The following is a 16,344-nucleotide window of genomic DNA, read 5'->3' on the forward strand; positions in this document are numbered from 1 at the left end:
TGCTGTGCATTTAATTTGAGCAGAAAGATGAGAAATACTACAAGCAAAAGAGAATAGTATGAACAAGAATTCTTAGAGTCCAAAATAGTTTCCAGGATAAGACTTTTTAAAAGGGAAAACATGATATGAGAGAATATCCCACTGTTTATTCAGATAGAGTGCTCTATGTTTTGGATATTATATTTTTTCCTAACCTATCATATTTGGGGGGGATTCATTATATATCAAGAATGTTTCCAAGCATTTAAATGCAATATCTCGTATGAATGTCACATTAACTTTAAAAATAAATATTATTATGTACATTTTATAGATTAAAAACAAAGGCTTAGAGAATTTAAATAACGCATGCAAATCAAATAGCTAATAAGCAGCAAGAGCCAAGTCTTAGACTCAAATCTTTCTCTAGATAGAATCTGAATCTTTAGTCAAGATTGGAAAAAGGTACCAGAAGCTTCTACTAGATTCAATAAAAATTTTTTGTGGGACACATTGCTTAAATCTTATTTGAGTTATTTCACCAGTAAACAAATCTTAAGCACCTATTGTGTATTGGGCACTATAGACAAATTGGGCATCAGCCAATTTCCAGCATTCTGGATATAGAAAAGAAAAGCAAAAGGGAAGGAAATTATGTAGGATGAAATATAAGGCACTGAAAGTCACAAATTACGGCACAAGAATAAGAAAGGACTGGCTATGCATAAATAGGGTGGAAATGATATGGGGCTTGTAGCAAATTACAAGTTAACATATCAGTCAGAAATGAATGCTGTTTGAAAACAACACAAAGACATAACGTGTAACAACCACAAATAATCTTCTACCTGTATTTTGTTTGGGCTGAACTTTTATGAGAACCAGGTGCTCCAGTGTGACCACATTACAAGCAAGATATGGGATACTCAGAGAGGGTCCAGAGGTCTATAATGAAAATAATTAAAATGTAAGAAGGAAAGAAATCCTTGAGGAAATATTTAAGGATTTAGAATTATTTTGTCTGAAGAAAGCAAAGACGTGAGCATAGAGAGCCTTAATGACTATTTCAAATTACAAAAAGAATTTTTCAGAGGATGGAAAATAGTTTTCCCCCTTGACACTAAAAAGAGAAAAAAAGAAATGTGTGTTCCTTAGAGGATAACAGCATAAAAGTGACAAAGAGATCATTCTTTATCCTATTTAAAAAGAGTCATCTTAATTCTCCCTCTTGGGATTTGTAGGTAGACAGAGACTAAAACTTTAAGATGGTCAGAGGACAAAAGTTTCTCTTCTCACTTCTTGCCTGACACACTCACAGCCAGAGAGTATTCATCCACCAGCCAAAGACATAAACAATTGTGAACATGAATGTCCCCTTTCCTGGAAGAATGCACAGCACAGGCCAGCGGTCTGAAACTCTTTTGGTTGGCCACATATTTTATAAAAATTGAATTACTTACCAAAATTCAAATATTTTTATTTTAGGTAATAATAGAAATCTCTTATTTCTGTACTTTTTAAAAAAATCAAAATACCTGGCAGGGCTGGCCCCACTCCACCTGGGCTGGAGATGTGTGGTGCAGCCCGTATTAAATAGCACATGTGCCTTCTGCTGTGCCCGATCACCAGCATTTCCTATGGTTGTCATTCCTGGTCTGTTTCACTCATTCTTGCTGCCTGCCGAGTCTCTTTAGACATTTGACTCTGTAACCCCAGGCATAAATTAAAAGGAGCAATGAAAGAGGACCATTCAGTGACTTTGCCAAACCTAGCTAGCTTAGAGAGTTGACTCCTGGCACCCTCTTGCTATCATTTTATTTAGAGCTATACAACCAGGTTCATACTACTATAGAGCCCCTGGGCTATGGTGCATGGAGAGGAGAGACAAAAAGGAGATAATTCTCCATGGTCTTCCAAAAGAATTCCACGGAGCCAACCTTCTCTAAGATTGGGACAGTGTGGTAGGAGCCACTTCAAGCCACAAAGAACTGTAGTAACTGGATCTTTTTGAAGCGTCATTTTTATTCAATGAGGAGTAATTTAAAATGTGATTTTTATATTAAAATATAGTATTATATTATGAAGAATTCAAGAACATTTACAAGATAAAGCATGAAATTTCAAAGACATTTGTCACTAGTAACGGAAAGCCAGGGTTCACACTACTGCCATTGGTGGGTATTTTGTTGGCAGAGTTTGAGAAGTATTATTACTAGATTTCTGTCAACTCCAAATCATTGCAACTTGTGTCCCTTGTGGCCTCAGCCTGTCCTGAATCTCTTCTCGGAAGTCTTACAAGCAAAGGTGAATGTGTCCAAAGCACAAGTAAATCCTAATTAAGATAATTCCCATCAAAATTAAGCAGCTCTTCTTTTGAAATGTTATTTTAAAAATTATCTCCAGTTAAAGCACCCTTTCAACACACGGCCTTGGTTAAGGACACATCTCTGGAGTCAATTGCGTGGGCTCATCTACCACACAGTAGATGTGTGATCTTGAAAGAGTGACTTAACCTCTATGGTCTTCAATTGCATCGGTCCTTCATAAGATTGTTACAAGATTTAAATGTGTCGATATTTGTAAAGCATCTACAAAAGTGCTTGGAATATAATAAGTAATACAAACCTTGTGGGGAGCGCTAAAGTTTTACGTTCAGGTAGAAGAAACATGGCTATTCATATAAGAAGTTTCATGACCTCATCTGAGGGGATAACCTTGGGTGCAATATATCTGTCAGTCAACTCTCTAGTGATCCAACCTTTAGCAGCAGTAGAAGGGAGGGCAAAGTGCCAACAAATGAGAACTTCTAACTCCAAACAGCTATTTAAGCGTGTTTTGACATCCCAAGAAGAAATAGAAAAACTAGGACAAATGGAAGCCTTGCCAAATAGCATTTATTTCAGAAATGTGAGAGACTTGATCTCTAAATTTTATTTTAAAGAATCACATTTTAAACACAGGGGTAAATATTTAATGCCCTATTCTACTCAATGACACCTAAGACCAACTATATTTACTAGGGGGTGTTGTTGGGGTATTTATTTTGGTTTTATGTCTGAAAGATTCTAAAAGCATAGATTCTATTCCAAATACTGTATCCAAAAGGTTAATTATACCCAACTAGATAACAGAAGCTTATTCTAAGAGTAAGAACTCATCTTTTTGCTCTATTGTAATATACTTCATAATTAAATGGCAATAAAAACCTGGGAATCTCAGTTTTTTTCTGATAAGGCTAGCCTAGTAATCCTCAAACTTTCTGGCTTCAGGATACTTTACACTCTTATAAACTATTAAGGACCCCAAAGAACTTCTGTTTATGCAGATTATATCAATAAAAATTTGCAGAATTAGAACATTTTAAACAGAAAAGTTTTATATATTTCTATTTTAATGCTATTAAAGATAACATTAAATTAAATGCACACTAAAATAAGTGAAATACGTTTATGAAAAAAATAACTATATTTTCCAAAGCCAAAAATAAATAAATAAAACCTTTAGTGACAAGAGTGGCATTGTTTCGCATTTTTACAAATCCCGTTATTGTCTGAGTTCAGAGAATACAGCTGAATTCTCACGTGACCTGCTACACTCAATCTGCTGCAATTTGCGTTTTGTTTGAAGGATACGAAGATGATCTGGCCCTCACAGATATGTATTTTGAAATGGGAAGATTATTTTAATAGCCTTTTTAGACAATTTTGGATATTCTTCTATGATACTACACTCAAACCTGACAAGTGGTAGTTTCTTAAAGGTTGCTTGCAATATGGCACCTGAAACCACATCAATGAGATTTTTGCACATGTTATACTTATATCTATAGGTCCATCTTGCACTTTCAGTGGATTTTTTACCCATGCATACTTTTGTAACATCATGCATTGGTCTTGTGGAAAATTCAACTCATTGAATTACGTAAATTGTCCAAATGATGACATAGCAATGTCAAAAATCACATTTATTAATATACCAGTAATCTTATCGGAAAAGCCTTTAAAAATGGAGATGCTATGAAGCTTATTTCCTGAAGTTCTAATTTTTGTTTGAGAGCTCAAATTTTATCATTAAGAATGAATGCTGTCATTTGTTTTCCTTGAAGTAGGAGGCTCGCTTGTTCATTTTTAAGAAAATGTTCAAATAGCCAAGTCAGAATAACTATAGTTTGTGCGTCAGCCATTCATTCAAGCAAGAACTGTGTTACATGAAAAAAGTGGCTACTTTACCTTGTAACTCAAACAATCACACAAGTGCTTTTCCTCCTGACAATCTCTAGACTGTGGGATACCACAGAAATGTCTTATGAATAATTCCTATTTCAATACACAGACTATTAAAAAGATCTAATGAAATCCATTGTTGGGATTTAATAAAATTAATAAATTTTACTGCTTTGTCAAAGTCATTCTTAAGTAAGACTGGCACTGTCTTTTCTTTTTTCTTTTTGTTTTTTTCCTGTGAGGGCTTACTCATGATGAGTACTATGACTACTGTACAATTTGAATCTTGTGTCTTGAATCATGCCAGGGTGCCAGCTGTTTGATTCATCATTGCTTTGGCACCATCACTACATGTAGACACAGGACAAAAAGTCAAGGAACATCTTAGTATTGTTATTAAAACAGTTTCAACCTCATGGACCCCTTGAAAAGCTCCCAGGTTAAACTGCAGACCGCAGTTTGGGAACTGCTGACCTCGCTTAAGGAAATTTTCTCTTCTTTGAATTCCTGTGGTACCTACCGCCTTTACAACTTGTTTGACATTCCCTCCTTTCACATCTCCTCTGTCATCATCTTCAATTACTGTTTCCACTATTCGTTAATACGGTTAGCTTTCTACATGCTCTGCTTGGCTCCCTCAATAGGTAGTATAGCACCTTGCTACTCAAAAGGTGATCCATGGACCAGCAGCACCTGCATTACCCAGCAGCTTGTTAAAAATGTGGAATTTCAGATCTTGCCCCAGTATTACGGAATCACAACCTGCATTTTAACAAGATCCTCAGGTGATTTGTATACACTGGCATCATGGAGATCAGGCATATTTGCCTATCATTCTCTATTTCAGAAAGTCTATCATTTCTGTATTTCAAAAACTACCCTAACTCCAACACATGAGGTTGACTCCACTTTTCCTACCACAGAGGTGGATGTATAACTCAGGTAGGCTATTTAGAGTATTCCATCCCTGTGAACATTGTGCTTGGTCCATGGGTGGGCATGTGTAAGCCAGACCAATCAGAGTCCTTTTTCGGAATCATATGGATTCTGGGAGAAAGGAAATGCTCTTTTCTCTGAGATTATTAGCTATAAAGTCAATGTAAACCTAGAATTGTTGCTGGCCATCTTTGGTGCAACGTGAAGGAAAGATCTCTGAAATGATTCCAAAAGAGGAAGTCAGAAGTCAGAGATGTAGAAAGATAGACGTTTGATGACATCATTTGAGCTCCTGGATCCAGCTTGACTTGAAATCATACATCCTCATGATTTTCAGTAGTATGAATCAATAGAGTATGTTTCTTTGGCCAAAGTTAGTTTCAGTTGGGTTTCTACTCCTTGCAACCGAGAATTCTGACATAAGATGAAAAAACCTGTAAGGATAAAATGTATAACTTATATTTTTGTAACCCTCAAAATATCTAGCAATGGGGCTGGCCCCCTGGCTGAGTGGTTAAATTCGTGCATGCCACTTTGGTGGACCAGGATTTCGCTGGTTTGGGTTCTGGGCACGGACATGGCACCACTCGCAAGGCCATGTTGAGGCGGCATCCCACACGCCACAACCAGAAGGACCCACAACTAAAATATACAGCCGTGTACTGGGGGGATTTGGGGAGAAAAAATCAGAAAAAAATAACATTGGCAACAGTTGTTAGCTCAGGTGCCAATCTTTAAAAAAAAAAATCTAGCAAGTGCCTTGAATACAATGGCCACTATTGTTCACCATCTCAGTCCCATTTAATTGACTCTCCTCATTTTACGTCTTTCTGAAATGTACATTAGATTATATCAAACTTGGCTCAAATGCTTCAACTGTTCCTTACCGTGGCGGGGGGCAGAGTATGTTTAAAAAGCTTTTCACAATATAGCTCTATCCACCCTTACAGTTTCATCTGTCAATTCTTCTCCATCAGAGCCCTTTATCCTATTTGCTGGTTCTTGAAGGAGTGCTACTCTTTCTTGCCACCAAGGCTCTGTACATGTTGTGCCCACCAGACCCTGGAGATCTAACTGATGATGTCCTACTTGTTCTCTAAAAGCCTTTTCAAAGATCACTTCTTTGAGAAGTCTTTTCTAATGCCCACTCATTTCTTTCCTTGAGATTGTATTCCTTCTGTGTTCCTTACCAAACTTCACAAGCCATATTAAAATTACTTGCAGATTTTGTCAATTTAGCCTGTAAGATTGTGAAGCTCTTGAATGCAGAATTTTATCCCTCTATTTCCAGGCTTGGTACAGAACCTGACCCTTGCTAAGCACTCTGTAAATGTCTATTAAAAGCAAAGAATAACTGAAAATAACAAAAGGATTTTAGTCATTACTCTTGGACTCTGCCGTTTATTTGCTCTGCGACCTGGGTTAAATCACTTATGCTACTGAGATTCTGTATTTCCTCATCTATAAAACTGGGGTGATAGTGTCCTCCTTGCCTATTAGGGTGGTTCCACAGAATAATAGACAGAAAAATGACCTCTCCCAAAAGATGCCTATGCCTTAATCCCTGGAATCTGCGAATATGTTATGTTACGTGGTAAAAGAGACTTTGCAGATATAATGAAAGTTATAGACCTTGATACAGTGAGATTCTGGTTTATCCAGCTGGGCCCAATTTAACCACATGAACTCTTAAAAAGGAGAATTTCCTCAGGTGGGAAGCAGAGAAGAGGCAGAAGGGGAAATCAGAAAGGTTCAAAGCTTGAAAAGGACTTGATCCACCATTTCTGGCTTTGTAGATGGAGAAAAGAAGTCATAATGAAGGAATGTGGGCAGCCTGTAGAAGTTGAAATAACCCCTGGCCAGCAGCCACAAAGCAATGGGGACTACAGTCCTACAACCACATGGAACTGAATTCTGTGAACAATATGAAAGAGCTTGGAAGTGAACACAGCCCCAGAGGCTTAAGGAAGAGCTACAGTCCTGCAGACATCTTCATTTTGGCCTGTGAAACCCAGAGCAGAGAACCAGCTGATCCAACCTGTGCCTATACTTTTGTCCTAGAGAGCTGTGAAATAACAAATAGCTACTAAGTCACGAAACATATGGTCATTTATTACGGCAGCAATAGAAAACTAACACACATGTAATATAGCATTTTATAAACTAAAATGTCCGGCAAATATGTGCTCTTATAATTTGATACTGTGGTCTATTAGAGATTTCGGGTTTTATCTGTTATTAGGAGGATACGGATTCGAGAAGAAAGGAAGTGATGTTAAAGTCATGAATTTAGTTTGCTCTTCCAATGTTTAACTTTGAGGTTGCCTCTTTCGAAATCCCTGGAGATTTGGCCTTCCTGCATACAGAGAGCTTTTATTAAAGCTCAAGTCCCTTGTAAAAGCTTTTAATAGCTTTCTCTAAAAAAAAATCATCCTTAACTCTCTCTTCTGTGCCATTCCCCTAAATGCAAGAAAGCACAAAGATACTAAAGAAACACAGGAGACAAAATTAAATCAGGGGCCCTCCTAGCTTCTCCATTATTCAAAGCACTTAGTGGACTATAAATGATTTAAGAGTAATGCAAGCAGATTTCCCAGAGCAAATAGTTTTTATTTTCCTGATTGATAAGAAGAAGCAAGAAGATTTCATATTCCCATTAGCAGAGATTTTGAATCATCTTTTGCCAAAAATAAGAGCGCATTTTTCTTCCTGTCTAGTCAACTTTTTAAAAAAAAATATGGAGGCAAATCAAGGGAAAAGGAAAGGAGATTACAACTTTATTACTGCTTTTATTGGATTGTTATGATATGTCAACAGGCTACTGGGCACGACACAGAACATAGAAATGAGACCCTGAGCGCTTGATCTGTGATGTAAATGAAGCCAATCAGAATGTGATATTACTACAAGGTTCAACCAAAGCTCTGGTCTTTCTCATAACTGTACTTGGCACTTGGAGTGGTTGAAACTCACAACACGCTTGGTAAACATTAATTAATTATACCAGGCTTAAATTTAATACCTCCAGTGGGTAGAATGTATATACAGAAGATGAAAGAGTCAGCTGTAAGCTGGTGCTCATTCTAATTCTGGATTGTAGGACCAACTCATAACAATCACAATAATAACTGATGCCTCTAATCTTCAAAACATCCTTTAAGCATTTTTTAATTTATTTTTGTTGAAGAAGATTGGCCCTGAGCTAACATCTGTTGCCAATTTTCCTCTTTTTGCTTGAGGAAGATTGTTACTAAGCTAACATCTGTGCCAATCTTCCTCTATTTTATGTGGGATGCCATCACAGCATGGCTTGATGAGCGGTGTGCAGGTCCATGCCCAGAATCTGAACCTGAGAACCCTGGGCCAGCTGAAGTGGAGTGCATGAACTTAACCACTATGCCACCAGGCTGGCCCCTTCCTTTAAGCATTTATTAATCAACCATCACACCACACTTTGGGAAGATAAATATTATTCTCTTCATTAATAGCCTAAGAAATTGTGGCTTCAAGTGGTATGGTTTTGCCCAGAACTTCCCCAAAGTATTCCAACTAGATGCTAGAGAATTAGAGTCCCTGTGCTGACTAGGAGCAGACCATAAAGGTTATGAGTACCACATTGTGTGAGGAGGTTCAAAGTGGAGAAACTTACAGAGGGCTTCTGTTACTAGAGAAAATGTCCTAGGTTACGTCTAGAAAAGAGGAAAAGGGGTAACGAATCAGAAATTTGGTGTGCTCCCAGAGAAAGTCTTCTGCTCAAGGAGTTTCCTAGGACCACAATGCATGTTTTCTTAATTCCTCCAGCACAGTCATTTCTGGAGTGTTCACTAAATGGGTTTATAATGGGAGCAAAAGCTTCCAGCCCAAAGGCCACATACAGCCCACAGATTCCAAACCTGTAGTATTTCATTTTTAATTAAACATATTTAGGGTGCAGGCACGCTTGTACTCTCTCCATTGGATACGAGACAATACATTCGACCCCCCTGGTTATTAACACGTGTAGAATACGCCATTTGCCTTCTTCACGCAGAACTACCAGCAGCTCCGGGCAGATGATGCTTTCTTCTTTGGGGCCATCCTTGGAAAGGATAGCTGCGTGAGGGCACTGGAGCATCTCCAATTTGCTGCCATCGTTACAATCTTTTCCCTCCATTCTATATCTCATCTCTTATTTTCCTTCCTTTTTAGCCTTGGCCCTTCTTTCCACCCCTGTGTCTGGTCTTCTGACTCTCAATTGAGAACTTTTACACCGACTTTTTCTCTGCTGGGAATGTTCTTATTCCTTGATCTCATCCCTGTATCTACTCAGACGTCATTCCCATCCCATCCCTTACTCTGCTTTATATTTCTTCACAGCAATGATCACTCCCGAAATTACATTATCTATTTATTTAGTTAAGTTTTAATTTTCTGACTTTCTTGCTAGAATGCAAACTTCATGAGGACAGGTCTGTTTTACTTACTGCTGAAGCACTTAGATCAGAGTCTGACAAATAACAGGCAGGCAACAATATTCAGTGAATCAGTGAATTAGTAAATTGTGAACATATTTCCATACTGATGTTTATATATACCTTCATTATTATATTCATAGTTGCAGAATATTTCACTAATGTCTGTATTTACTGAACAATCCTTTGGTTTTGGAAATTGAGGTTGTTTCCACATTTTTTCTTTTAAACTAGTATAGCATGAAGATCACGTTAGGAAGGGGAGAGTGTAATAAGGAGGAAGGGATCAGGGTGAAGAAACAAAGCCACTGTTTCTTGGTAGTCAGAGGATACTCTGCTTCCCGTGACCCAGCCAATTGCTAGTGACTTTCAACCCTGAGTTCCTGCAGCAACCCTTGCAGATCAGACGCCTTCCTGCTGCTACTTGGTTTCCAAGACTAGTTGTCTGGGCCCCAGTTCCTGCTTAAAGATGACGAGGTATGGAGGAGCTATATGCATGAAGCATGTTCTCTATAAATGTCAAGTTCCTTCCTAGCCCCACTGATCAAAGGGGAAGCCGCTAAGTTCAAGATTCCTTTACCCTGTGGTCTTACCTGTGTCTTATCCCTTTGATAAGACATCCCTTTGATATCCCTTTGGGAGCTAATTATGGACAGAGTAATCTAACTACACTAGTTCAGAATAATGCATTAATGCAAGAGGTTTTTGAATGGCCAAATAATTATCTGCTGAATTTTGAGCCTTTAGGAGAGATTATCAAGCTCTGTGATTTTCAAAAGCAGTTCCGGGAGGGGCAGAGAAGTCAGAGGGCAGAGTAAGGGTGTTCATGGATACTATCGAATGAGTCACATTAGCTGGAAAGAAGAGTGTTGAGTTCATGGAACAATCCAATCCAATATCCCATTTCTCCAGCTCCTCGTTTACAGTATGCAGACGAAGCCATAAGAACATTTTAGGCCTGTTCGCAATTCTGCCCCTGGTTTCTTGACTGCAACTCAGCATGGGAATAACCAATGGAAGGTTAGTGCTCAGACTGTGTAGGTACTTTGCTGGGAATAGAGTTTGATCGTACATTGCTAAGAGACCTCCCCATTCCACAATGCATTCTGAAACATAGCTTCTGCTCCTCTTATAATTATAAATTGTAAGATTGCTGGGTCTATTTCCTAGAGGCAAACAGTATTAATCTGCCTACCTGAGATGCTGTTTCAATGTTCATCTTTGCAAAATCATCTGTACTTTTTGTCATAAATGTATAGGAAACTAAATGAATTGCATGCACTTTAATATTGAAAATACAAAATAACAAACCTTACCTAGAATGCATATTTTATCTTCCCTGCTAAGAGGAAAGACAGATGAAAGAAAAATGTGTACTTAACTATTCATTTAATAGTGTGGATGGTAAGGGGCAAACGTGTGGTTGAAAAATGACAGCTAGAATGAGATATTTTTGAAATAAATGAAATACAAATATTCAGGGCTAAAATACAAGGATCATCTCAGGAAACACTGAAACAAATTTCATCCCTAATAAGAGATTTCTGGAGGCTCACAAAAATATAATCAATTTTTCAGTTCATAAAATTTCAAAAAATTGAATTTACATTTGCTAAACCAATTAACAAATTCTAATTTACGCAGTGTTGATGCTTCTAATTGGCAGCCGTGCATTTTTATGAGTCTTCTTGTTAATCTCTTATGGTAATCAAACTCACAAATTTAAAATTCATTGGTGTTCTTGATACATGTAACTAGTTAAAATCCTTAATTAAATTAGGATGACTAGAAGAAAAGTCATTTTAAAAGTAAAATCATAAAGTGTTATGACTAATGCTGTACAAATTAGCATAAAGTAGGTTTGGGGAGAATCATTCTGAAGACCGCAATTAGGAGCACCTGCTATTAGTGCACTTGTTAAACTTTTATCAATTAATCATTACTCTCAAATAGCAAGAAAAACTGAATGTTGTGAATATGAAGAGAGTGATTAATTGCAAGTGGTAAATTGCTGACTGGCTCCATTATTACCTGTGCTTTAAGGATTTTTAGAAATAAATGTCTATTATCAGTTTTATGAATACATAAATTATACTAATGTGTTCAGCATTGGTTGGTTTTCTGTCTTCCTTATTCAGTAATAATTGTTTTATCAAAGTTTTAAAGATGACTTGGAGAATGTGGATTCTGTAATAGGATATTATTACAGCTTCATCAAAAACATTTAATGATTGCATTACTTAATCTTATTCTCTAAATATACACCATCCATATTTTTTATTAAAAAATAGTATGAGAAGAGGGAAAAGTTGTTTTGCTATGGTGTAGAAATCAATCTCCACTTGAAGTACGATTTAGGATTAAGCAATATGGCACTATGGCTTTGAAATGTTAATTAATTCTCAATTTGGCCTGTTGTTCTCAACCTAACCATTTAGATTGCAAAGGGCATTTTTGTTAAGACTCATTTTATTACAAGTTAAAATTGAAAAAAAAAATTGATTTGGAGATGTGTTTCTAAATCAATGCAGCGATAGCAGAGTACCTAAAGTATTTGCCAGAATGTACTTTTCATTATTCCAAGATTCACACAGGGATCTCTAATGGTCCCTGAAAATCCAGAGATTATCAAGAAATGTGACTTTAAGTACCATGAAATTACTATAGCTATTTATCTTAGCTACTCAAAGATAAAGCCATATAACTGTTAGATGGGAAGAGTCTCAAATATAGGAAAGACTTCAGCTGTATTTTATATTTTCAAAAACTGTAGCACATTGTCCTAAATCAACAAGAAGTATGCGGGATAGTTGGCAGGGGGAGATGAACCTGAGACCAAACCTTCACAAATTCCAAATTCAACCAAAAAGTCGTAAATATCAAAGGAGAATGCTCTTCTTACCTTCAGGGAAAAAAGTACCCCATGTTGTATCGCCTTCAACAGAAGCTCTGGGATCACGAACTGCATCCGCACGCTTACCTGAGCTCTTGTGCTGGCCTTTCATGTCGCGTTTGTTCATGACTGTCTGAGCCGTTAGAAGGAAGTCACTGGTTTACAACAGAACCGTCCTGGCCTGGAAAGACAGGTATAGATGAGGGTTTCTCTATCACATTTTGCGCCGGATCCCTCTTTGTTGTGGGGGGCTCTCTGTAGTGGAGGATGTTAAGCAGCATCCCTGGCCTCTTTAGCACCTCTGCAGTCGTGACTTCCACAGATGTCTCCAGACGTTGTCAAATATTTCCTGAGTGGCAAAATTGTCCTTCACTGAGACCCACTGGTCTAGACTCATCTAAAATTCTAGACATTTTTTAATGCGGCAAATCATCTCCCAGTAATGACGGCTGCTTTCAGATGTCGGCAGCTAGACTGCCTGGATTCAGTTTTTAGTTCTGACTCTCACTATCTGTGTGACTTTGGTTATCATCTCTAAACCTTAGTCTGTTCATCTATAAAATGAAGATAATAATAAGTTCCAACTTAATATAATTATTGTGGGGAGTAAATAAGATAATAAATATAAACACATAAAACAGTGTCTGGCATATAATTAATCCTCAATACAAGTTGTTATTTTTGTACTATTATTTTTGGCTATTATTGGCCCAATATAATTTCTAAAGCTATGGAATCCTAAGAGCCTAGCTGTCTTCTTGAGTTGCACTAGAGAAATTTTCAAACATAAATAATGGTAATAACTTACATTTGTTTAGCCCTTTAGAGGGTCTAAACCCCATTACAGAGGTTATTTTTTATTTTTTCACCAAATCATTTTTTTAGGATCAATATGCCCAGTAGTCCATTGAACATAGCAAAGGAGGTCAAAAGAAATAAAAGTCTAGTTTGGGCCTCAAAGAACTTAAAACCTAGTCAGGGAAAAATAATCTTCTACACATTAGATCATTAAAGAAAAATAGATGATGCAGTTTCGTACATATTTACTAGATCGCAAACTTGTTGAGGTTAGTAAGAGTGTCTTAGACAGCTCTTTGACGCCCCCATTGGTACTTTAGAAGTAGAGGCAGCTCCATAAATATAGGTGGGATGAAGGAATGGAAGGAACGTCAGAATAAAAAATGCATTTTCTTCCAAACTGTCCCTGACTTACTACATGGCCTTGTTGAAGTCAGTTCTGTAAGTTGGTACTTCAATAAATGGAGAAGAGGGGCTGGCCCCGTGGCCGAGTGGTTAAGTTCGCGCGCTCCGCTGCAGGCGGCCCAGTGTTTCGCTGGTTCTAATCCTGGGCGCGGACATGGCACTGCTCATCAGACCACGCTGAGGCAGCGTCCCACATGCCACAACTAGAGGAACCCACAACGAAGAATACACAACTATGTACCGGAGGGCTTTGGGGAGAAAAAGAAAAAAATAAAAATCTTTAAAAAAAAAAAATAAATATTTAAAAAAAAAAAATAAATGGAGAAGATAATAATAATGCCTAATACTTGACATTTATATAGCCCCAAATAGTTTGCAAAGTGTTTTCATTTACATTATCACATCTCAGGATAATATGTCATCAGCCCCATTCTCCTCTGAGAGCTCAGCAATTTAATTACTGCAGCTATATCATGGGTCTTGGCCCTGGAGTGTTTCTCAGCCTAGGATGTACTTCAATCCTTAAATGACCATGATCCTATAAGACTATGCTTTAATAACACCAGACCAATTTTATTATATATAAGATTAACTTACAAATATAAAAACTCTTAGAATCTTTATCTGATGGTACAGAATCATGAAACTAGGTAGAGCCCCAAGAATCAGTTTCATTTTATCCTTTTCCAGATGAAGAGATGCAGACCTACGCGGTTAAGAGAATTTCTCACGTTCTCTTGGTGAGTCACTGGCCAAGTGAGAATTAGAAGCTGATTATTCTTTCATTGTCTCATGGTATTAATCATTACAGAAGACAGAGGATTTAAATCTAACTCAAATTAGTCAGGCTTCCTTTGGCTCTGTGAAAATATTTCACTTGTAAGAGCGTGTACATTTTTTAGCCCCTCATTTATTAACCCAATAAACTAATGAGCACATAATTTAGTTAGCCAATATGGGAAGTAGTAATGTAATGCAGCTGACATCCCTTCACCAGTCATTTGCTTATGAAGTTCAAATGGAATTTCTTCTCCTCAATTTCTGCTTTAGCATCTAATATACATTGAGGTAATCGTCTTCATTTTAGAGAAATTTTGCAACTATCCGTAAGTGAAAAGGAATCCAATATTTTCAAGTATTATATGTACCCATCACAAACTTTTATTTTCATTTTACTTTCACGCAATATTTTTGGAGACCTAATTAATCATGCAGCAAGCTGTATGTGCTGCTTATGTGAAGTAGCTCTTCATAGATTTAGACAATGAGTCTCTTATTCCTTTTGGTTACAAACATGTAAGAGATGGCCGATAAATATTGAAAATGTGGGTGGCTGCCTCCTAAGACTTTAAAGAGCACCACCTATAATTATGCCTTTGGTCTGGCGAGCCATCTTCACATAATTTGCACGTCTGTGAGTCCTTTATATAGAAAAGCTTTAATAATAAATATGTAAAAAGTAAGATAAGTCAACCAGCAGTAATTTATTCAAGGCTAGAATGAACGAACTTAGTGAGTTATGTAATCATTGTTGAACTATTGAAGCAGAAGTTAAATTTTCTTCTAACACTTTCTAAAACCGGAGGCACTTCTCATGGCAAAGTTTGGCTGAAAATAGAAAGATTGTGATCAGTTATAAACTTCTAAAAGATAGACACCCTATTTTATCCATTTCTATATATGTTAGCATGCAGTAGGTATTTAATGAATTTTTGTTAACTGAACCAACTTTGTCTCCAGAATATTGTCAGCTGTTAGTCATTCTCCAAAATCTAAGGATTGCACAGCTTCCAAGGAATCTTCTACTTGCATCTACATGCACAACTAGGTTTAACTGTATGGATTACTTACGTGGTTGCTAACTGATTGCTAAATTTACCTGTGAAGTTTCTAGAAGCTAGTTTGGTTAATCATGTACCACCCTTGAGCCTTCCCATTTCTTTTCTTCAACCTACAAAAATGACCTATTTAAATAGAAAATCCCAAATCTTAAACCCCGAGTCAAGATAAATATGGTATTCTCAAAAATACCAAGACACCAGGGCCATGCTGCAGGTGCCTCAGCAGTATTAATAACAACTAAGGCTACCCTAGCATAATTTTGTAAATGAGATCAGTTGTGGAGACCCTCTTAATTTGTCAGAGCCCCTGATGGGCCACTCAGGGAAACATGACTATCAAAACTTAAGGAGGAAAGACCTATTTTATCACAGTCAACAGACTCCCCTCCCTTAGGAGAAGGAAATGGCTATGGCTGGTGTTCTCCAATCCTTTGTGTATATTCTATGTCTACATTCAGGAACTGGTACCCTCCCTATTCTTTTCCAAATTGGGGAATTGGATATTTTTGCTGTCATCCCTTTCAGTCCAACACAACTCCCCTGGGTAAAAGTCCTTCATCGTTTTCCAGGTGTGACTAACACACCAGTATAGGATAGGGAACCATCCCAGAAGCCCTGAAGTTTCCAAAATGAAAACTCTTGCTTAGAAATATTCTGCATGGACAAAATGAGATTGGTTTGCTAGGTCCAAGATGAGGTCTCTACCAGGACCCGTGGATTCAGGGAATGCTCGTTATGCAGTAAATCCAACAGTTTCAATACTTTTTGCCCAGTAGGCTTGCTTGCACATACTTCGGGTTTTTTTTGGGCTTTTTTGT

Source organism: Equus caballus, chromosome 1, assembly GCF_041296265.1.
Source record: "Equus caballus isolate H_3958 breed thoroughbred chromosome 1, TB-T2T, whole genome shotgun sequence".
Classification (NCBI taxonomy): Eukaryota; Metazoa; Chordata; class Mammalia; order Perissodactyla; family Equidae; genus Equus; species Equus caballus.